This window comes from Podarcis tiliguerta, assembly GCF_965153285.1.
Source record: "Podarcis tiliguerta genome assembly, chromosome: 4".
Lineage (NCBI taxonomy): Eukaryota > Metazoa > Chordata > Lepidosauria > Squamata > Lacertidae > Podarcis > Podarcis tiliguerta.
In genome coordinates, this window is record NC_139537.1 from 100,339,191 (window position 1) to 100,364,172 (window position 24,982).

Sequence of the window (24,982 nt, forward strand, 5' to 3'; positions counted from 1 at the left end):
AGTGCTTTGAATGTGAATTTCAAGCGGATATCTTTCGTTCCAGGACTTAAGGAGCTCTCCGATTGCTGTGGACTGTGGAAAGTTTTTTTTGGCGGCTCAATCAAAGGGTAAATGTGGGAGGATGGAAATCCCTTCTAGACAAATGAAGGGAATTCCTTTGTGGCAACTTTTAGATGGAAAGGAACATTTCAAGTGTGACCATTACACAAAGCCACCAAATCGCTGTGTCTTTGCAATCACTTAGCTCAGCTGGAGAAATTACTTAATTGTTGGCTTAATAACATTTGAGAAGACAAGAGGAAAAACTGTAACTGAAATTGAGTAGGGAATGTGCAATTAGCCTTACTAAAAGCTTTTATTATGCAAAATTCAGTAACTCTTGTTAACTTTCAAAAGCAGAGCGACTGTTCTTCTGTCCTTTTCCCTTTTCATTCTGAACTTGATACTCAAACAGTATTTAGCAGTCTTTTCAGCTGAAGTGATTTCCCTTCCCCTTAATTTCCTTGTAGGCAGATAATCGAGCTCTCATAGGAAATATAAAGTCAAAATTGGGCCTGCATGTTGGCTGATGCCAAACTATCACTATGGTGAGAGAAATGCAAATTAAAATATTCATTGGAAACTTTTACAATCCTCTTTGTGTTATCATGCATTTATTTATTTATTGGCACAACTGAAATGGAGACCATTCCGTTCAGTTCTGAAGTTTCTCACCAACCTTTCCTGCCCAAACTATATCACCCCCCCCCCCGGTGAAATTCACAGGAAAGTTCATTAGTGTAAATTCCTGCAGTGAAAAATAATCCATACATTCTTTTTTGGGTTATCTTATCTGAATGCAAAATCTGAAAATGCTTCCCCACTGTTCAGCTCTTTGTCCACTGTGTCAAAAAGTTTTACTTTCTTTTAATGTGGCAACTAATTAGTTTCATCTTATTCAGTTACAGTGCAATGCGATGAAATTCCCTTTAATTAGTTAGCTCCTCTTGTTCGTGGGTGGGGGGGGCTTTAATTCTGGTTTTCTCTTTTTATTTTTTTATTAGCACAATTTTGCAACTATGATCGGGAATCACCTTTGCAAAGGTCGGAAATCACCTAATGAACCTCATCAGTGGAAGCTCTGTGCTTGCCACCTCTCCTCCCCCACCCCATGGGCATAGCCAGGGGTGGGGGCAGCTGTCCCCCCAAATCAAGTAAATAAATAAAAATGAGTAACTAAAAGTAGAAATGGTAGAAAGATTTTGACAGATTTTTCTGAGTACTCAGGGTCAAAAGAAAGTAATTTAAAACAACTGCTTTTGAGACATTTTCTTCCGAAGTTGCTAGACAGAGCCAGACAGAGGATGATGACAGGTGGGTGTCCTGTCCCCCCGCCCAATAAATCCTGGCTATGCCTACTTCCCACCCCAGCCCCAGAGTGTGTGCTGGGAGAACCCCCAGAACAGCATTTGGAGGAGGGGAGACCATTTTGTCTGGCAAGCTTGATACTCATACCCAGAGTGGACATTTGTGATAGCATGACGTTGAATTCCACCCAATGAAAAAAAATATGAGGAATTATTCTGGTTTCAGAGGAATCAAGTAATTAACCCACCCACACAGGGAACAGGTACTGATTAAGGGAAATTTAGGAATGCGGCAACCATGGCAAATGAACAGAAAGCAACTCAAATTACGTTGAGGTATTATCTAGTATTATCTAGAGATAATTAAGAAATAGGTCTGAAAAGCCTTAAGCACTTTTCCAATCCACACTAGACACACATGCTTACAATGGTAGCCTGCATACATTTCAGCACAAATCAGGTCTGAAAATAAGCAGGAGGACAAAAAGAAAAAACCCACTGGTATGTAACATTTGCAGTGACAGTATCTGAATTTCCTATAAAAACTGAGTAAACAATGTCCTTTCAAGATAAATGCCTGGTGTGGAGTTTTATTTGCTTATCTTTAAACTTACCTCTTGCATTCCAGACTTATGATTAATCAGCAACTTCCCGCCATCAGAATGCACGGTGTGGGGGGGGAGATATCTGATGGTGGCTGATATAGGTCTCTGCATGCAGATCTACTCAACTCCCTGTTGGGTTGCTGCAAGGAAAGGCCAGGACTCCTGGTGCCAGGGGACACAAGCAGGGTTTATTTCCACTAAAATGTCAGCTACAAACTGAGCACCTTATTTCACCCCCAAAGGAGTGCATGACTGCAATTCACTCATATGAAAGAAAGTAAAGAGATGAATTCAGAGTTTTGCCCCCGCCTGCTGTGGGAATATTCACAGCTGCCATGTCCCCCATAATGGACACTACCCCCCCATTTATTACTGTGAATCCTGACAACACCCCCCTCTTTCTTACATGTTCTCCATTGTTATCCAAATTTTCCGATGTGATTAGCACAATTGCATCACTTGTTGTGGTGGGAGAGTTAGTGCCTTTTCTTCAGTTACCCCTCTCTGCATTCCAGCGTGTGAAAGTGCTCTATCTAGTTCTTAAAATGATGATGATGCACATGAATTAAACCACCACCAACAACCCTACTTCACTGGGGCGGAAGCAATTGCAGCAGCAGGAAGAAAGAGGAAGGTGCCCCAAGAAGAAGAGGGTGATATGACCCTTCCTCCCCCTCTCAGCCAGCAATGGGGCTCTGCTGCCATGGTTGTTGCTTCTGGCGCACTCTGCCTACCTGCTTCCCCTTGTTTAGAAAGGGCAGTGCCTGCATCTTTAGGCCATTCCTCATTGCGGGGGAAGGAGACTTGGAGTGCAGCAGCAAAGAGCACATTGCACTGGAAGAGAATGTGAAAAGGGTTGGCTGTGACTGCTCTGCAGGATGACTTGGAAGGAGCTGGGAAGAAGAGCAGTTGTGCTTCATGCCTGGGAAATGCACCCACTAACATTCACACCTTTTTCTTCCTTGGAAAGTTCTTTCAGTGTTCCTCAGCATCTTATTTACTTAGAATCATAGAATCGTAAAGTTGGAAGGGACTCTAAGGGTTGTCTAGTTCAACCACCTGCAATGCAGGAATCACAACTAAGTTATCCATGACAAATGACCATCCAACCTCTGCTTAAAAACCTCCAAGGAAGGAGAGCCCATCACCTCTCATGGGAGTCTGTTCCACGGTCAAACAGCTCTTTCTGTCAGACAGTTCTTCCTGATGTTTAGCCAGAATCCCGTTTCATGTAACTTGAAGCCATTAGTTAGAGTCCTACCCTCCAGAGCTGGAGAAGACAAGCTTGTTCCCTCTTTCATGTGACAGTCCTCAAGATAATTGAATATAGCTATCATATTTCCTTTTAACCTCCTCTTTTCCAGGCTAAACATAGCCAGCTCCTTCAAGTGCTCCTCATAAGGTTTGATTTCCAGTCCCTTGATCATCTTGGTTGTGCTCCTCTGCACACATTCCAGCTTGTCAACATCCTTCTCAAATTGTGGTGCCTAGAGTTGGACACAGTATTCCAGGTGTGGTCTGATCAAGGCAGAACAGAGTGGTACAATTGCTTCCCTTGATCTTGATACTATACTTCTGTTGAGGCAGCTTAGAATAGTATTAGCTTTTTTGCTGCTGCTTCACACTTTTGTATCCTCAGCCATACTTGGATCTTTCTATTGGAGGCTCTTTGGCACCTTCTGGACAGCACCAACAAAGACCCCTTTTCATTAATGTATGTAGACCAGGTAATCGTCACAGAACAGACTAATGAAGAAGAGCAGGCTAGGGACAGAGGGGAAAGCTGTTTCCTGGTTCTGCTGGATTGCTCAGCAAATTTTGATACTGTTGACCATGGTATCCTCCATGGAGGGCTGGGAGTCGGGGGCACTCTTATGCAGTGATTCTGCTGCTTTCTCCTGGGTCGTTTTCCAGAAAGTACTGGTGGGGGATGAATGTTCAGACCCCTGGACTTGTGGGGTGCTTCAGGGCTCTGTCCTCTCCCCCATGCTTTTAAAATCTATACGAAGCCTCTGAGATAGATCATTAAGGGGTTTGGGTTTATACAGATGATACACACTTCTACCTCTCCTTTAAATTGGAACTAGTGAAGGCAGTGAATGTCCTGTGCAAGTGTCTGGAGGCAGTTGGAGGATGGATGATGGATAACAGATTGAGGTTGAATAGCTACAAGACAGAAGTACTGTTTCTGAGGGACAAGGGGCGGGTGGGTGTGGAGGGACTCCCTGGTGCTGAATGGGGTAACTGTGCTCTTGAAGAACCGGGTACTCACCCTGGGAGTCATTTTGGACGCACAGCTGTTGGCTACCTTTGAAGGTGACTCAGAAACTACACTAACCAAGAATGGAGCAGCTGCCAGAACCACGTAAGTCCTAAAAGATCTACACAGGCTCCCAGTACATTTCTGATCACAATTCAAAGTGTTGGTGCTGACCTTTAAAGCCCTAGACAGCCTCGGCCCAGTATACCTGAAGGAGCGTCTCCACCCCCATCGTTCAGCTCAGACACTGAGGTCCACTTCCGAGGATCTTCTGGTGGTTTCCTCACAGCCAGAAGGGAAGTTACAGGGAATCAGGCAGAAGGCCTTCTCAGCAGTGGCACCCTCCCTGTGGAATGCCCTCCCGTCAGATGTCAAGGAGATAAACTACACAACCTTTAGAAGACATCTGAAGGGAACTCTGTCTCAGGAGGTTTTTAATGTTAGATTATGTTTTTATATTGTTGGAAGCTGCCCAGAGTTGCAGGGGCAACCCAGCCAGATGCACAGAGTATAAATAATATATTTATGATTATAATTAATATTAGGCAGGTTATAGGGGGATGCACTCTAGAAATTATTCCTAGGCATTGAGTCAAAACAGGCAAAAAAATAACTCAGCTAGATATCTAGAATTCTTTTTCCAGCTACAGCTGAAACGTGCTTATTCCCAAAATTCTGTTTTGAGTTTTCTGCTGTGAACTTTGATGTTGCGTATTTCCCAGATACTCTTCAAATCTTGGTTCTCAGTATACACTGTGTATTTGGCACGAGCCTTTGACATCCAATGGTATTCAGTTCCAAAATGTGATAATTACATTGTGATGCATAAAGAATATACTTTATACTTTTGTATCCTATTGGGTTTGCTGTACAACCTCGTTAAGTATTTGCTGTCTGCAACCAGTTATTAATACTCATGGCTTGGAATCTTTATTCAGTGATACAGCAATAATAAAAAAGTCAGTGAGCAAATTCCACATGAACCATTACTTGGGGAGCTAGAACTGCAAATTTAATTTAAACACATTCAACACATTTGTATGTCAACCATGAAGCAGTTTCCCCAAGTGGCATTATTATTATTTTTCTCAAAAGTGTGTTGGTTTTAGAGGTGGGAATGAGGTGAGTCTGACAACTGGGATGCTATGTTTAGATAACTGATCTCAGTTTCTATGCTTGTGTCTCATAAGTAACTTAAAAAGGTTTAGTCTCATATTTGGTCCAGTGGCCTTTACAAATATGGATTAATCTACACAAATTAACATAAATGCATAAGCTCTGTGGAATGATTTCTATGGCAGATGAAATGATGTTTCCCATTATATTATTTATTTATTTTTCACTTTTATGTACCTCCCAAATAACAATATCTTGCACATATTTGCCACAGCCCAAAATTAAAACAATACAGTCGTACCTCACCTCCATTTACGTAACCCTCTGGGTAAACTTCGGGATGTGCGTGTGGCAAACCCCTAAGTATTTTACCGGGTTTCGCTGTGCGCGCATGAGCAGAAGTGGTCTGTGCATGTGCAGACATCCGGAACGGATCCCGTCTGCAACCGGAGGTACCACTGTACTGGAAAAGACCAACATATCTGATGATAGTATAAGGGATGGAGTTCAACCAACTTTTACTCAGAGTAGACCAGTTGAAATTAATGGACATGAGTTAGGCATGGTTATTAATTTCAGTGGGTCTATTCTTAATAAAAGTTAGTTGAATTACAGCCCAATACGCTATTGGACTATCACAGTAGAAAACAATACACAAAAGAATGTGTGCTCTTATAACTTAAACTCAGCCAGAGAACTCAGGTGTTCATGAACACTTTTATTAGTGCTGAAAGCAGCCGCGTGTCTTTTTCATTGCTCTCACTGGTCCCTAGAGACGGCGTTGCTTACACTGTCCCATTCACTGTGTGATCTCTGACTTGGAGAAATCAGCCAGGTGACAAATGCAGGAAGGAGAAAGAAGCCTGGGGAAATGGTGATGTCAAGTGGGATCAGAAAAAGATTATGCAAACATTCACCTGAGTATGCTTTTCTAAAAATTTTAATTAGGCCACTGAAATTGCTAGTTATTACCAGAAAAGTGAAACTGGAGAATGTTTGGCATAGTTGTTTCTAGAAGAAAAAAATCCTTTGCAACAATATATGGTGATATTGCTCATTCGTCTGTCTCTTTTCTCTATTATCTTTGCTATTCTTTATGGCCTTGCTCTGTTTAATGTGCCTTCTCTGTGCAATTATAATGATGGTACAGAAGCAATTGCTAGTTGCAGATGCTGTAGCTTTGTACAAAGAACTATTGACTATTAGTTTATTATAGCAATTTGTGTGTGGAATGAGAGAGCCTGGCATGCGTACGGGTTTTGCACTTCCACTGTATCAGACAACTTGTTTGTCAACTATAGTAAGCTTCAAGGTGATGGAAGGGTAATGAGACAATGTGCCAAAGTCTATGAAAATCAAGCTGCTGTTCCTTAAATGGGAGGCTAGCAACCGCAGGAGTTGAATGGCTTCTCCTGAATGCAATCCAACTGTGTCCTTAAACTGTGGGATGGAAGTGCCAGAGGCTCTAGGCAGGGTGAGTGAACATGCCTCGGTTTCCTCTCCATTAACACTTGAAATTTCTTTTAAGCCACAGCAAGGTTGTGACAAATACTGCCACAGATCTTTCTTTGCACAATCATGAGAAAAATAACTTGACAGGTGTATGGTTTTTTGTGGTTTTTTTTAAGGATTCTTTTCCATCTCTTCCATGCTTTAGAAAATCCTCTTAGGCTTTTATGTGAGACTCTTGCCTAAATGAAAAGCACGGTGTAATAAAAGGTATTCTGCTTTCTGCAATCTAAAGAAAAATATATGCATCAAATCCCTAAAATATAATACAAATTATTAATCCTTCAGATTGAAAATTGATGCCGGGGTAATTTACTAGCCTAGCTTATTGGGACCCTGCAGATGAGGCTGTGGTCGGAGATCAAGATGAAATAAAAGGAGGATATTTTCCAAGCAAGATGAATGTGGCTACTCAAGCTGCATATTAATTTGTTTCAGGAATCGGTAGCCGTCGAATATGCTGTAATACTTAGTGTCTTGCTTCTCAGACATTTGTTAGGCAAGGGCTTATGGTGCATTCAGCTGAAGCAGACAAATTCCATCACAGAAGCAGAAACAATTATTTAAATTACATATATGGGTACCTCTTCATCCTTCTCCTGAAAGACACCAGAGCCATTTGCTTTATGAGTTTTAATAGCAGAGGCTAGCAAGTGACTTTTGCCCAAATCCCTTTGCTGTTGAGTAAGAGGGTAACAATTTTTCTGCCTACCCACAGCGTTCTTCACTTTAAAGGTCCCCTGTGCTGGTACAAGGGGACACCCCTTGCTCTTATGCTGTGACCCAGCCTCACCTCTGCCAGCAACAACATTGCTTTGCTGGCATTCTGCAAACAGTCCATTAATGAATCAGGCTATTTAAATACAGCTTTCATTTTTATTTGCAGCCAGCAGCCCCTTTGAGGGCAAATAGCAGCCAGAGGTGGTAATTTTCACTAGAAGGTGGTGCCGGCCACCAGCCCAGATTGGAAACATAGTGTCAGATCAGGGCCTGGTGGCAGCCTTAAGTGCACTCTTTAAAAAGCGCTAAGTAATGCAGTGTGTAGGCTGGCCGGGTGCAGCCCATATCTGGCGTTGCTTCCTTCAACAAGCAGACACAGAAGGCCTTCCCCCAGAGAACCAGGATGAGGCCCTTCCAGGATTCTGATTCATGTTTGAAATCCCTCCCTGATCAAAATGTTGCAAACATCCAGAAAAGCCACATGGGACTGATTTTCTGGGACTGTGTCACTTTAGGCTACTGCAAGGCCGGCCCTACCATTGCACAGAGTGACGTGCCAGATGCTGGGGGAAGTGCTGTCTGTGAGATGACCAGAGCAGGGGGTAAGGAGCAAGGGATAGCAGAGACAGATGGGAACATCCATCCTCCTGATGCCCTGCTAGCCCTACAGGCTCTGGAGGTCGTCTTGTTGGGGCAGAGCCATGGAGGAAGGGAGGGGAAGCAGCAGGAGCAGATGACTGCCAGCCAGTCAGACAAGCCCATAACAGACAGCCTTGGAATTGCAGGGAGGGTACCCAGCTTTCAGCTGAGTTATTTGTGTGGGTGGGTGGTGTGGAGTTCCTGTTTGAAAGTGTCTGAGGAAGGGGGAGAGGACAGGGGGTATTAGGGAGGGGTTGTGCACTTCCATCCATCCCGGGTGAGAGCCAGGTTGCTGTCTAGGCCAGTACATTTTTTATTAAAAAAATATCAAAAAACAACAACATACAAATAATAAAGAAAAATATATAAAACACATTATTGTATTTGGAATAAAATAAACAGGTTTAGTGCACTTGGGCAGTTATTGTTCCTCATAAGGCTTGGTTGTTGATGAAGCCTAGAATAGCATTAACTTTTTTGCTGTTGTACCACCTTGCTGACTCATTCTAAGTCTACTAAGCCCTCCTCAATAATTTCCACATGTATGGCTGGGAAGCCACCTGGTGTCTCCCATCTTATATTTGTGCTATTGTGCTCTTGCTATTTGTCCCTAAAGGTGAAGGCAAAGGACCCCTGGACAGTTAAGTCCAGTCAAAGGTGACTATGAGGTTGCAGCTCTCATCTCGCTTTCAGACCGAGGGAGCTGCCATTTGCCCAAAGACAGCTTTCCAGGTCATGCAGCCGGCATGACTTAAACCGCTTCTGGTGCAACGGAACACCATGACAGAACCAGAGCACAGGGAAATGCCATTAGGGGGACACAGGTGGCGCTGTGGTCTAAGCCACTGAGCCTCTTGGGCTTGCCGATCAGAAGTATGGGGGTTTGAATCCCCATGATGGGGTGAGCTTCCATTTGCTCTGTCACAGCTCCTGCCAACCAAGCAGTTTGAAAGCACACCAGTGCAAGTAGATAAATAGGAACCACTGTAGCAGGAAGGTAAATGGCATTCCTTCATCCAAGTCATTTATAAGGACATTGAACAACTCTGGGCCAGGACATAATGAGGAACCATTAGTGAGCACTCTTTGGGTTTGGTCAGTCAATCAGGTACAAATCTACTTAACAGTTACCTTGTCTTACATTTTACCAGCTTTTCCACAAAAAAGATCATTCAGGACTTTGTCAAAAGTCCTACTGAAATCAAAATACAATAAGTCCACAGCATTCCCCTGACCCATCAAGCTTGTAACACTATCAAAAAAAGAAATGAGAATTGTCTACCATGACTTATTTTTGAGAAACCCATGCTGGGTCTTAGTAATCACAGCAACCTTTTCTAAGTGCCCACAGACTGACTGTTTAGTTTTCTGTCCTAGGACCTTTCCTGGTATTGACGTCAAGTTGGCCAACCGGTAATTACTTAGGTCTTCTTTTTTCTACTTTTTGAAGATGGGGACAACATCTGCCTGCCTCCAGTCTGCAGGGACCTCACCTGTTCTCCAGGCATTCTGAAGGATCCCTCTTAGAACCCTTCTATGATGGGTTAAATGCAGAACAAAGCAATGGCCCACACAGTCTTAAACCATGCTTGAGGAGGAGGAGCTTGATGCAGACTTCCACTATTTGGGTATTTCAAGTTTGGCTTCAGCCAGCAGTAGTGCTTGCAGCTGCTTGTTGAGCAAGGGTGGGCTTTAAATAACTTTATGTGGCCAAGAGAGCTAATACTGGGTCCACAGTTATAAACTGTTTTGTTATTGCAGAAAGACCCATGAATATAGGCTGCCAATAAGCTGTCCCTCCCACCACACATGAAGGAAGGTGCCTTTGTGACCAGCAGAGTGGTGAAGTGTATTTCAGAATATGTGACAGCCTAAAAGGTGTCAAATGGCAGTGTAGTAAAAGTTTGAGAAAGGCTTCTTGCATTTTGGCATGAATGGTCTTTATGGGGGTGGGCATACCTTTGGGCAGTAAATCTGTGTGATTGGTGGGTAACAATTTGTTTTTGTATTTTATATGGTTCTGCTAGAGAGTGGTTTCATTGTCTTCTGGTGTGTTTGCAGTACATTTTTAGTAGAGTAGATGGAGTGATTGGTGGCAATGGTTTGGTGGCTGTGAGGGTTGATTTGCTTGTATTGATAGATATATTGAGAGGTGTGGGAGTAGAATGGGATGACTGATATTGGGTAAGTAGTGAGTGTTGCATGATTTTGGTTTACATAGAAGGAAATTGGTTGGGATTAGATGGAAGACAGACTCTGGGTATACTAGGCATGTGTCAGTGGGGATGAGTGCCTGGCAAGAGGGAGGGTGAATCTTAAATAGATTTTCAAAATGTGCTGCTAAGCTTTTGCTTTTGGGGGATTTGAGTGGATTGCTTGGTATTGTAATTTTCACATTTCGTTATTACACACATACATTGTCTTTATTATTTATGTACACTGCTTAGAGGCTGTCTTGGTATTAAGTGGTATAGAAGGATGTTATACGCGGTTGACGCTGTGGTCTAAACCACAGAGCCTAGGGCTTGCCGATCAGAAGGTTGGCGGTTCGAATCCCCGCAACGGACATTGTTCGCTCCCTGCTCCTGCCAACCTAGCAGTTCGAAAGCACGTCAAAGTGCAAGTAGATAAATAGGTACCGCTCTGGCGGGAAGGTAAATGGCATTTCCGTGCGCTGTTCTGGTTCGCCAGAAGCGGCTTAGTCATTCTGGCCACAAGACTCGGAAGCTGTACGCCGGCTCCCTCGGCCAGTAAAGGGAGATGAGCGCCGCAACCCCAGAGTCGTCCCCGACTGGACCTAATGGTCAGGGGTACCTTTACCTTTATATGATAAATAAACAAAGAGATGACACTGGCTCTTCCTCCTAAATGCTACTTGCTCCTTGTTGACCTGTACTGGCTGATTGCCAACCTAATTGCCTTCTCCCAATGCATCACAGATAGAGCAGTTGCTGCTGGCCATGAACTGCACCAGGCATTACATTTGTGTTGCTTTACTTACTTGATGCCCACTGGCACTTCTGGTGCGTTAGGCAAAAGGGACCTTGTCCTTTCCCTCAGACAGGAAACTATCTTAGGTTGGTCTTGGACTCCTGCTTGCCTGAAGTACCCTGCATGTGGGAAGCTAAAGGAGCAGAGTTCCAGATGAGTTTTCTCCTTGCCAAGCAAGTATCCCACCAGCAGAGAGCTTACATTGGGAGCTTTCTAATAAAAGTATTCCCATCTGCAGTCTTGGGTGGCACAGTGCCAAGGTGTCTGCATCATATGGCTTTTCTGAAAACTCTAATGTTGAGCTAGCACAATACTGTTCCAAGCAGTACAGAGTTTTTTCATGGTTACCTAAGACTAGGAGTGTACTTTAATTGTTAAGACATAAGGTTGTGCTACTGCAGAAAATGTTATATTTAATTTCTGCTCCAGAAATTTCTGTTTGTGACTGCTATGGTGACCTAGATGTGTATTTGTTATAAACACGAGGATAGAGGCACTAAGTCTTTTAAGGAGGACTGGAAATGTGGGCACTTAGGAAACTCAGAATTTTCATATTAAAGGGGGGCATTAATGAAACAGTAAAGGGCTACTTTTAGGTGTGCTGTGAATGTTCCTGCCTTTCCACCCTGAAAGCAAAAAATGACAGGCTTGTGATAAATACCTTGCACAAGCAACAGATTTGCAAAACTTGTAAGATCAATGCAAAGAAGTTGTTGGCAATAGCCCATCAGCATACACAATAGCAAACCGTGGATGTGCTGTAAACGGGAACTGATGAATAGTGGCTCAGCATGATGGGAAATAGCTTGTCAGTGCTTTTGAAAGGGAAGAGAAAGAGCTGGAACTGAATATCCTATGAAAATTGAATCAAATATGTGATGCCAGAGACATCCACAAGGAAAAACTCAGAAGGCTTTGCCTATCACTTGTGTGCTGGAAGAATTGTGCATGCTTTGCAAAGAGAGAAGAAGAACAATATAATAAAATGAAATATAATAAGCCAGAAGCATAGAGAACAATTGTTTGCCATATCCACTGAGGGCGGCACATGGCAGGCAATGGTAAATTGCAGAGAATTACCAGGCATGCTTGGGAGTCAGGTCCTTTCTCCATCTGATATAGGCCTAACTATATAACAGTAATAAGGTCACATCATGCTTTAACTTATGTTTATACATTGCCTCAGTAGGTGCTTAGTTGAATCTGGATGTCAGCAGACATCTGCAAAGATGTAGCTTTCTAGTCAATGGGATTTTGTTATGATGAAAGGTCAACCTGTAAACTGCTTCTCAATTGCACTTGCAAGAAAGGGGAACTCTCATTTTCATTTTTTCCAACAATAGTAAGAATAAAAGACAAATGTAAATTAATTCCACAGAAGTACAAATTACCTCATGGAGATTTTTTATTCTCAGTTCTGTTTCTTTTCATGGACTACATCCTTTCCCACTAACAACATGCAAGGATATATTGGCTACGTTCAGCAAGATCGCAATGCTAAAGTGCGGATATATTTTTATTTCTTGATTAAGCTGTCTATACACTTTATCAAATAAATAAATAAATAAATAAAATGATGGCCTCATTTATTGAACACAAAGGGGCTTACTTCCAAGAACAGAAATACGCTGCAAAATGTTCTCCTATGCTCCCTTTAAAGTGTACACACTGAAAGTATATTTCTGTGATTAATGTTCCAGAATGGGTGGAGAACCCTTTTCAGGCCTCATTCCAGCAAGAGGATGAGGGCACATTTGAGCCGGCCCTCAAGGAGGGCACAGGGCTGGGCCACTGAGGGGTGGATAAGGAAGCCTAGAGGGCCCCATTTGGCCCACAAACCTAGGATTCCTCACCCATGTTCTAGAAGGGCCTGTGGTCACCAGGGCACAGTTCCCACCTTGCTTTTCCCCAATTTGCTTCTCTCCTGCTACCCTCACCACCAGTGTGGTGTAGTGGTTAAGAGCGGTAGACTCGTAATCTGGGGAACCGGGTTCGCGTCTCCGCTCCTCCACATGCAGCTGCTGGGTGACCTTGGGCCAGTCACACTTCTCTGAAGTCTCTCAGCCCCTCTCACCTCGCAGAGTGTTTGTTGTGGGTGAGGAAGGGAAAGGAGATTGTTAGCCGCTTTGAGATTCCTTCGGGTAGTGATAAAGTGGGATATCAAATCCAAACTACTCCTCCTCCTCCTCTTCTTCTTCTTCTTCTTCTTCTTCTTCTTCTTCTTCTTCACAGAAGTGACTAAGGGAGAAGCATGGCCATAGCCACCATTCTGCACCTCCTTCTCATTCACCCTCACATCAATGACATTCAAGTAGTGACAAAATGAGACGAGTTGAGGATACCAGGTGGCTAGAAGTCACTGCTTGTCCATCTTTGAACTGCAGAGATCTAGCGCTGTCAACTCTTACTTAATGAGGAAGAGCTATATTTTATATATGCTTGGAAACAAAGTCCCATTTCAGTACTTAGCTTAAATTAAAAGCCTGCATTTAGAACTCTTGTCAGTGTTACTTGCCCACTTTCCTTATTCCTTGCTGCCTTTCCCTGTTTGGGGCTCTTGTGACATTAGAGCAGCTCATTAAATTGGCTAGGGTGGAGCTGACAAGACTCCAAAAAGGATTGTGTTTACTGGTTGTTGCTGGCAAAATGCATTCACTGCATTTCTGCTACAACATTTTAAGTGTGAAATAGCATAAAAGTATGGTTTTTGGCAAATGAGTCAGTCAGAATGGTGCTGCTGTATTTGGGGCTGGAGCTTATTGAGGTCGCATGTAGAAGTATACAGATTCTGATGAACTGCGTGGATCAGCTCAAGTCTTGTTATTTCTTAGCCCTTGAAGAAAAAGAAACACTAAAATGTTGGAATTAATCTGAATCAACTGGAGAATTTGTATAAACATCAGAAACTCAGTACATTTATAGGAAGGCATGGAGAATTTTCACAAAGTAACAATTTCTAGTGGGGATTTCACATATTGCTTCATCAATATGGACAATCACCCATCAGAGAATGTGCACTGATTAGACTTTTCATATATTGCTCAGTTAATATTCATGGAGTCCATGCCAGTTCTGTACATTGCCCAAGATATATGTCTAGCCCTTCAAAGGCTATATTCATTGACTGACAAATATACTTACAGGTTGACAGACCTTGTCTACTTGTGCAAATTTTCCAGCGTCTCTTGGCAGCTATGCATGTTGGACAGGTAATGTGTAAAATCCAGTTCATAACATTGGGTTGTTGTTGGTGGTGGTTTTTTGTGGTTTTTTTTGTTTTTTTGTTTTGTTTTGCAGAGAATCACTTATATTTATGCCCATTCTCCACTTAATATATTTTAGCAATAAAAAAATGTAATTTTCCATGTCTTATGCTGTTGTAAACAGTGGATGTTAAAAGGAGTACAGAAATCCAGGCCAGGTCTTTCATTGCTGAAGCTATCTGTGAATAACTCTTAGAGACTGGTGTCAAAGGTAAACCATGCAACAACAAGAGTGCAGTTCGATTATAATGTCATTTGTTGTGCCTGTCCATGAAAATCTGTTACTAGAGCTCCATTGAGTGACAGCTGTTATTCTCTTCCTGCTTCATTCACTTGCCCAGATGACATTTTACTCCAGTGGGACTTGCCCAGAAGTCTGATAAACAGTTGGCCTATTTTTCTACAACTGCTTCAAAAAGTGATAAGAAGGAACTATGTATGTGTGAGGTCCTCTGACATTTCACTGCCTAGACCTAAGTAACTAATGTCTTGATTGCTCTTGTATGAACCTCCTCATGCTCTTAGGTCTCTTGAAGAAGTTCTGCTCTGCATGTCACCACCTCAGGTTGTTGACTGCAACAACATCACATTGTTGCACCACACCTATGGAACTCCCTTGGGAAATTTATTTGACTCTATCTTTGATTGCCTTCTGAAAAGTTGTGGCAATCCCACACTGTCGGAAGCTGTGAAGGCAGGGGATAGTCTGGGCAACATCAAGCAAGCCAACAATTTTTTTAAAAATGTATTAGTTACAGTCATAGAAAAAGAGGCCACCTTTATTGATTGATTAAAACGCCAGAGCTTCAAAATTAACAAGTGTGCTTTTAACTCTCAGCCTCCCTGATTAATCAAAAGAAGCTTCTGCTGATTAATCTAAATGCACTGTTCCCTGCACCTCAGTTGCACACTTTTAAGATTATATTTTGAAATTAAATGGCATTTGTGTGGATCTATGTTATAGCTGAACTCTTCACTTTGACACTGTGTTGTGCTAAATAGAGCCAGCAGACCCTTTATTTGACTTAAGATAACTGCTGAAGCTCAATTGATGTTAAAATAAAGTACATTTATGTACTGATAATAATAATGCTAATTTGGATGGTGGGTGAAACAGAGCATGATGAAGCACCATCACACAACAGCTATGAGGTAGAGCAGAAGCCTTCCTCTCCCAGTATCACCATCTGGAGGCAGCCCCTCAGGGCCCCCAATCCACACTTCAGAGAATGGTACCCAAGACCATAAAAGGCACAAGAGAACTGGCAGGGTTGTACTTATCCCAGCACAGGCCACACATCAGGATGAGACCATAAACCAGATTAAATGGATTCCAATAATGTAATCCAATTGTGACTGGAGGGAAGAAATCACTGCAGGACCTTGCCAGGATGTGGTCTGACCATGGCAAAGGAGTGAAGGACAAATGTCCCATACCCAGACCACTCAGAACACCAAACGCATGCATAACCTGCCTTGGAACAATGTCATATTGAGGCAGTCCTATCTCGGGGGGGGGGGGGTCCTCTAGTCCAACCCCTGCAACTAATGCATCAGTGCCTAAAAATCTCCAGGGAGACGGTTCCACTGTCAAACAGCTCTTACTGTCAGAAAGGTTTTCCTGATGTTTAGTTAGAATCTCCTTTTTCTTGTAAATTTAAGCCATTGGTTTGAGTCCTGCCCTCCAGAGCAAGGAAGTCTTCTCCCTCTTCCATGTGACAGCCCTTGAGATATTTGAAAATGACTATCATATCTCCTCTCAGCCTCCTCTTTTCCAGGCTATACATACCCAGCTCCTTCAACCATTCCTCATAAGGCTTGGTTTCCAGCCTCCTAGAAGGGTGTCTCAGTATGGATATCATGGGCATAGCCAGGATTTTTATTGGGGGGAACATAATTGATGTGACTGGTCAGTTAGTTAAGTATTTCTATTGTTTTACTTGGTCAGGGGGCAAATGCCCCCCCGGCTATGCCCATGATGGATATTATGATCCTCCAGGCCCACCATTTTGGGGTTCCCCACTACCTTCTGTCAGGGTCAGGAAGGGGTAATGTTAGTGGGGTTGTTGGTAATTCAATAGAACCCTACATATGTTCCCCTTGCCTAGCACTAGTAACACAAACTCAGAATTGGAGCTCATACATACAGGAATCCTGGCAAGTGAGATGAAATCCTGATATGCTTCTGGGACCCACCCCTCAGCCCTCCCCAAACTAGTGAGCTTGTGGATGATGTCAGACACTTCTGGCTTATCACCTGGAAAAACCTTGCAAATCTGTGGGCAAGAATTCCTCTTTGATTCTTGGACGCCGGAAAGGAGAGAGAGAGATGTTTTCTGACCTTAAAACAATTGTGTGGGAGCTTTTGAGCATCTGGTCCAATGGCTGCAGCTAATTAAACTTTTAGAGCTGCTATTTCAACTGTTGTGGTTGCTGGTTCCTTGCACCTTAGAAAGGTGAGCCTTTGCCCTTTCCTTCTGTAATCCTGATGAGAATCACCAGTCTTTCCCTTGACTTTGGTTTGCCTGATGTGTGGAATTAATTTACTTAGTTTCAATTTCTGTACTTGTGGCGGCGGGGGGGGGGGGGTATGTCTGACTCCTGTTTGTTATTTCCGCCTTTAGTACTTGAAATCAGAAGCGCTTTCATGGAACTTGTGGTCACTTAAAGCCTCGGGTACATTGATCTTGCCCTCTTAAGCTTCAGCATTTGAACAATTTGATCCCATTGCTTTCAATAGGGAAAGATTTCCCCCTTTAATCCATCTTAAATAAGAGAACAGAGAGAAGTCAAGGTTAACGGATCAATTAATCTTAAAAACCAAAAGGAACAGAAAGGTGAGATCAGTGGCATGGACAAATCTGCGCAGGAGGAGGGACAAGAACAGCTGGATGATAGGAATGTGTATCAAGGAGTAATATTGTACATGTGCATGCATAAGGAGAAGGCATAGCTCAATGCTTCACATGCAGAAGGTCCAAGGTAAGTTCTTTCTTTGGATAGGGAAGGAAAAGACCCCAGTCTCAAACCTTGGAGCACCACTGTTAACTCCAAATGGGGAAGCTCCAGCCCACAGGCCAAATTAAATTTGTTAGATATCCCAATTTGGCCCACAAGGCCATTTTCCCATAGAAGTGGGCAGGTAAAACCACAGTTAGAGAGGAAGAATTGGGAATCTTAGAATGTGCTGCTCTTTTGGGGGTGGAGTTTTCATAAAGTTCCTTTAAAATCTGGCATAAAATGCAAGCCCCATTGGGACCAGTTCCTGAATTGAGCTATCTTCCCCCAAAGTGGGGTTTGCATGTGCTGATTGCAAGATTCCTCTTTCAACAGGGATCTTTACAGCCACAGCTAGAGGTCAGGCCATGACTGCAAAGATTCTTCCTTTGCATCTCCATCTTAAAGTAAAGAAAGGAATGCAGAAGAATTGAGAGCATTCTTAGATTCACATACCTCTGATCTGGAGACTCAGGAAGCTTGACAAAATGAACAAAAATTCCTGGTGGCGGGAGTGACTCCCACCACTGTCACAGACTGTTGCCACAATCACAACTTGAGACAAATCTGGACTGCTCCCACTTGGACAAAAATATCGGAGATATGAGAGAATATGAAAGTGGTTGTAACAACCTTTATTATTTTGCGGATGGGGTGAGGAGTGACACATCCATATAAACACTCTGTAATGTAGGGTATTAGAAAGTATTTGGGCAGGAGATTATAATCTTTTCCCCAATTCTGGCTGGATGTTTTTTTGCACCTGAACACTTGGTTTCTTGCCCGTACTTTTCTTGCAGTTGTTTTCTAATCAAAATGCACCTTATTCCTGGCAACATGGAAAAGGAATATACTATATGTTGAGAAAGAACCTCAAATTTCTTGTGCTCATCTTTTGATCTTTTCATCAAGCCTCTGTAAGACCTGCATCAATGTCTTTACTGCACAACAGTCCTGATGCAGATTGACCTCCATAAATAGCTTATGCTCAGTCCCAAGATCAATTTTCTCTATTCTCCACTGCTCAGTAAAGATAATTCTCTTCCCTCTTTCCCTTCCTTGTATATTTGTTCCTAGCTCTGGGTGATTGTGTTGTGAGCCACCTCCCTTGCAGAGCACATTCCACACTTTTGACTTTGAAGGAGTTCTGTGTCCTATTACTGATAACTACTTTTGAAGATTATTTATTGCATAGCACAAACAGGCAGTTGAAAAACAAGAATCCAAATACCAATTTTTGAGTCACTGCCTTGTGTGAGTTTCAGTGGGAGCACCTTATTTTTGGAGCCACCTTCTCAAATTTCACTTACCCACGTGTACTCTTCATTTTAGCCGAAGGTAGGTTATTGTTAAATCTGATCACGTTTTGGACTGGAAAATTCAATAGTAACTAAAAACACCCTGGTGTTAACGGAACAGTGTTGATTCTATTACTGGAAATCTTGTTCTGAGATTCTGTAGCTCAGTAATACAGCACATGCTTGGCATGCAGAAGGTACCACCTCCCATGTTCAATCCCTGGCAAGCTCAGAAATTAAGAAAAATGCCAGACCGCTCTTCATGTATGCAACAACAGCAGCCAGAATTTTAGTGGCGAAAAATTGGAAAAGTGAGAACATCCCATCAAAAACCGACTGGCAGGCACAAATGATACATACAATTGGCAAAATTTACAGGGAGACTTAGAGGATACTCGACGCAGAAGGTGAATAAAGAATGGCTAGTATTTAAAGAATATTTGAATAATTATTGTGATAACAAAAATCTTCTGGCAGACTTAGATTGACTCTTGTAACCTAAAGGTGACAAATAATACGACCTTTTGATAAGAACTGAGAAAACACAAAACAACAAAAAGACACCATGTGTAAAATTACAAATTGAAATAGAGTATAATGAGAATAATCGGAAGTTTATTTTATTTATTTTATCCTTTATCTTTTATTTTCTCTTTTTCTTTTTTCTTTTCTTTTCCTTCCTTGGCAAAGTTTAAATATGTAGTTTGTATATATGTTACATTGCATATTATTATGTTTATAAATGCTGAATGTTTAACAAAGATCTATATAAATAATAAATAAATAAATAAACAGGAGTCCAGCAACTTTTGGGGGGCCGTGGGTCCCCATTCTTGACTTAAAAGAATCTCAGGTGGCAGGTCTGGAAAAGAGATCCCTGCCTAAGACCTTGGAAAGCCACCGTTACTCACAGTGAATGAAGCTGGGCTAGATGAGGAGTGAGATGCCTTTGGCCCTCCACTGTTGCTGCACTACAGCTTCCATCATCCTTGGCATTAGCTCTGCTTGCTGTGGGTAACGGGAGCTGTAGCTAAGCAACATCTGGAGGACCAAAGCTGTCCCACCTCTGGGCTGGATGAACCATTGGTCTGACAAGGAAGAAGGTGACAGAGCATAGATGAAACACTTTCTGAACACTCGCTTTAAAAGTAATTTTATTTTATCAACACTCTCCTTGCTTTAGCTTTGTCTTGAAATGACAGTTCATCTTATTGCCTGTGTGGCAGATAAAAGTTGACTCCGGGTGACCTGGCCAAGAAACTTAAGGAACTTAAAGACCTTCCTGCTCCAACGTGAACCTGCCCAATTGTTAAGCTCACTATATGAAGCCTTTCTGCACAGCCCCCCCCTGCATAATTAGGCAGGAGGCAACTAGGGGAAGCCCCTTTCAGCCTGGCACCCTGTTTATGGAATGCTCACCTTAGGGAGCCTTGCTTAGCACCCTGCTAGGCTGTAATTCTACAAAGGCTTGTCTGCATTTAGCTCTATTGAACAAACTTTGAACCATTTATTGCTTTTAGATGCTTGATGAAAAATACCTTTTTATTCACCCAAGAATTTGTAAAAGATGCCAAGAAGAAAGGTGCTTAAAATACACCCACATAGCCACAATAATGCCGCAGGCTAGTATTCTATGGCAAAATGTGTGGCGCTATGATGTGCTAGAAAGTCAGAGGAAAATACAGGGCTGTTCCTGTTACCTCTTTTCTGGTTTTGTAGCTCTGCCCAGTAGTGCCTCTCTTAATGTTTCCATTACAACTCCCTATTTTTAGAAGTTAATAGCTTTGCTATAACAATTTGCTTCAGGGTGAAGCTTGGCACACACGGCCTGAGTCAGGGAGCACATTTAGAAAAACAGAAGATTACGCATTTCAAGACTCTCCCCCCAAATCTTTTCTTTCAAGTAATCTAAAGATTTCTCTTTTTTTTTTCCTTCCAAAGATCGCTTTTAGCTCTTGATTGATCTGTAATGTGCTATAATTCCAATGGTTTCTGCAATGGTCAAATCTTGAAAATAGCCCAGAAGCTGAACTCTGTTCATCGTATCTGGTTTACATCTGTGCAAAACACTTTAATCGAGCAAGCCTCTGTTTTTCTACTCAGAAGTAAGCCTCACTGAGTTCAACAGGGCTTACTCCTAGGCAAGCATGCATAGACTGCCGCCTAATGCTAGTCACATCTACCTGAGAGTAAGCCCCCAATGAACCCAATGGGACTTACTTCTGCGTAAACATGCATGGAATAGCATTGCATGTTCCCTGAGACAGAGAGGTAAAGTGACTGGAACTTACTCCTAGGTAAGTGTGTATGCAACCTAAGAAGGTTTCTGCACCTTGTACTGCTGGACTTTGTACTTAATATAGTTTACTCACTTTACAAATACAGTCTGTTCTATACATCAAATTTACTTTTTTTTGAAAAAAATTTAAATTATGCTTAATTTTTTTAAAGCAACTTTTATGGTAGACAGTTCAGCTCTATTGACTGACTGATATGTCTGAGGAATTTATTGTGCTTAACTTTGTTGTTGTTGTTTAGTCGTTCAGTCGTGTCCGACTCTTCGTGACCCCATGGACCAGAGCACGCCAGGCACTCCTGTCTTCCACTGCCTCCTGCAGTTTGGTCAGACTCATGTTTGTATCTTCGAGAACACTGTCTAACCATCTCGTCCTCTGTCGTCCCCCTTCTCCTTGTGCCCTCCATCTTTCCCAGCATCAGGGTCTTTTCCAGGGAGTCTTCTCTTCTCATGAGGTGGCCAAAGTATTGGAGCCTCAGCTTCACAATCTGTCCTTCCAGTGAGCACTCAGGGCTGATTTCCTTAAGAATGGATACGTTTGATCTTCTTGCAGTCCATGGGACTCTCAAGAGTCTCCTCCAGCACCATAATTCAAAAGCGTCAATTCTTCGGCGATCAGCCTTCTTTATGGTCCAGCTCTCACTTCCATACATCACTACTGGGTAAACCATATACTTTTTAAAATGCGTGCTTAACTTAGGGATAGGGAATCTGGTGCTCTCCAGCACTGGTGCTCTGTTGGACTCCAACTCCCATCAGCCCCAGCCAGCATCACAGATTGTTAGGGATTATGGAAGTTGTAGTCCAAGCACCATTTGGAATACCATGTTTGTCAGCTTCTGCGTAGCACAGTGAACCTGTTCAGCACTGGGATTCTGGATTGAAATGTTATTCACATGTTTAGGATACTACTTTATATTTCAGGTTTGAATAACTGCTCAAGTTCCACATTTTGAAAGGAGCTAAGAGCAAAGAAAAATATAGCACCATGTGATATGACCCTTGAACATTGAGATCTAAGAATGCAATTTAACTTGCAACCTCAGAACAAGGTTCTGTTTCAGTGATAAATCCCCACCATGATGGCTGCCTCCAAGAGGAGCAATGTATATATCGCACATACAAGCACACAATGTGACGTCTGGTTTGAAGACTGAGAGATCATAATGAAACCCACTATGTCTTTTTATAACATACTTTTTCTGTTTTGAGGTATGAAAATCTTGAGGGGAAAAACAGAAGATGTGATATGTATCTGCCTTGGAAGATTTGACACAGAATACAAGTTAGTGTGCCTGTTCAGGTCGCACCTTATATTCAAATCCAGGCCTGACCCCTGCATTCAGTTTCATGAAAACCATAGGGTAGCAGGGCCCACAGACATCATCATTTATTGGGTGGGGCAGCTAATGTTACTTGTGGTAAAAATAAACTATGTAATTGGGGACCATTTTCAAAGATGGATGCTGCCCATCTTGCTTTTCTTTTTTAAAAATAGTTATGCAGGGGCAGGGCAGTCCTGGGCTGTGATCCAGACCCTTTGGGTGCTTGCCAAAGATCTGGATATGTGTAACTGAGCTATAGCCATGACAGGTAAATGGAAGCATTTCATTTCAGCAGTGCACTTGAGAGTGTCAGTTTGCCGGGAGACAAACAACGGGGGAGGACTGTTGTCTTCATGCCTCTTGTTATGGGCTTCTTGAAAGTACCTGGATGGCCACTTCTGAAAACAAATGTGGACTAGTTGGACCCTTCATCTGACACAACAAAGAAGATAATCTTCAGAGTAGTTTTTTCTTAAACTTTACTCTTTGTGTATCTTAAGTCTGAAAAAGTGATTTATTTAGGGGTGTTCTGGGGTGGGGCCGAGGGCATGTGTAACTGGATGTCCTGCTCTTTGCATAAGAACATCAAGAGTCAGAGTGATGTCTAGTGAGTTGAGCAGCTGACTTGCCCTAGGAAACTCTGGGTTCAACTACTCAATCAGCTACTAAGCACATGATGTAACAATGGACTAGCCCTGGAATATGGATGAAAAAGACCAATCTGCAGCTTTTGTGGTGGCAGCGGTGGACCTTGAGGTCCCAATTTTCTGCTTTTCTCTGTGCTTCACCAAGATTTGGTGTCCCTCCCCTCCATTCTAAGTCATAGTTTTGGCATCCTCTGCATCTCCCCTGAGGCTCTGTGCCCAGTGTGACTGCACCGGTCCCCCTTCCCTAAATCTGCTTCTGGTGGTGGTTGTCTTTCGTTTCACGTGGCAGATGGCTGCTGCCTCATAGCAAATGCATGTTCCAGCACTGTGCATCTCCATTCGCTACTGTGCCTTCTTTCCCTGGTGGAAGCTGCTCCTGTTGCCTGCAAGCAACATTGTGAGGTTCCTGGTAGAACAAGAAGGAACGTGGTAATTCTAGGACTAAACTAAAATGGAGCTACCATGAAAGAAGGACAGTTTTTCACTGAGAGCGAATAAGAGTTTAATAAGTTCTGAGTGTGCACAAACAGTTACCATTAACCTCACTGGCCCGTTCTGATATATGTTGACCATACAGGTACAAAAATGGGACATCAGTTTGAAATATACCTTATTATTTGTTGGGAATGGGGTAAGAATTTAGAATAAGGCTGCTTGACTTGTAATGAAAACAACTATTATCGGTGCATATTCATACTGCAAGCCTGCTAGCAAACTTCATTAGAATCAGTAGTTAGAGACCAAATTTCATGTTCTGTGGAGCAATTACAGTCAAAACAGCTTGCTGAATTGTCTGGCCACAAGAGAATAAGCTGAAGAAAAATATAAATAAAAGAACTGCAACAACTTTAATGTGGCTCTCTGTTGTATATGTGGCTGTTCCTGACTCGTGTACACTTGAGAGTAGCGGCTACTTTTACAAATCAATGTCGATAGCATGTACCTTATTTTTAAATAAAGACTGAAATAGGCTAGGAAACCAAATGCCTTTAATGTGGAAAAAGGGATTTCCACTGGCCCATGTCAGATACTTTTTCAGTATCAAATATGGCAGCTGGCTATAACCTATTTTTATTTTGTATTGTCAAACCTGAAACTTGCCTTTCATTTCCTATGTATTGTTTTTCCTGCTTCCTTTCTATATACTTAAGGTGCGTGGCGTGTGGCTGTGGCTGTCTCTTTTGTAGTCTTTCAGTTAGAACTACTCTGAGAATCTTTAAACTGTAGTTTATCAAAGGAGCAGTAAGTTTCTTCTTTGCTGAGTTGTCTGATTGGTTCTGAAGAATATTAGTTTAATTGTCCTTTTTTCCCTTCATTGCCATTCTGGACCATATTCAAATCCTATAAAGAAATCCTATAGACAATAGGCAAATCCTATAAAGAAGAAACTAGCAAAAAGCTAGCCCGTATAAATTAAGATGTCTTAAAATTACACCAGATCCAAACTCTGTTCAGTGGTGGGTGTGGCCTAAGCCTAGCAGAGGGAAAACAAGCCTTTAAAATAGGCTTTGCTTTACATAACCCTTTTTGCCAGCTTAATTTATGCCAAGTTGCCAGGTCACATTCAGCTTGGTTAGCTGAATAGTCTTATGAGTCAGCCTAAATCCCCCCTCTCTGGCCCAGCCCCCACCATGCCACTGGAACCTCCCCTTTTTAGGGTTATACTACTTTAATATCCTCCAGATTTACTCAGCAGTCTGGGTCCTGGCTGAGCTGGGCTGGGGGAAATATGTCACTGCATCTCTGCCTGAACCAAGAATGAGGGAGTTAAACATGCATAGCTAATCAGATGTGCTGGGAATCTCCTGGCTCATCCACAGATCCACTGGATCGTAACCTGCGCATCCCAGCAGATCTTGCTATAGAAGTGTTCTGTAAAGCCAATGGATCTAAAGATAGAGGGCGGTATACAAATTTTATAAATACTGGTAATAAAGACTTCAGAAAGAGGTATGTGCTGCAAAAACTGC

At 42.5% G+C, this 24,982-nt stretch overlaps 1 long non-coding RNA gene across 1 annotated transcript in view; it reads left to right on the plus strand.

Moving 5' to 3' along the window:
• The first annotated feature begins 7,891 nt into the window (after nucleotides 1-7,891).
• The window catches only part of LOC310675432, a 49,657-nt gene continuing 32,566 nt past the window's right edge, over nucleotides 7,892-24,982 (plus strand). Inside the window, exon 1 of the long non-coding RNA XR_014510146.1 lies at nucleotides 7,892-7,987. This is a non-coding gene — a long non-coding RNA (uncharacterized lncRNA). The remainder of the gene's footprint in view (nucleotides 7,988-24,982) is intronic.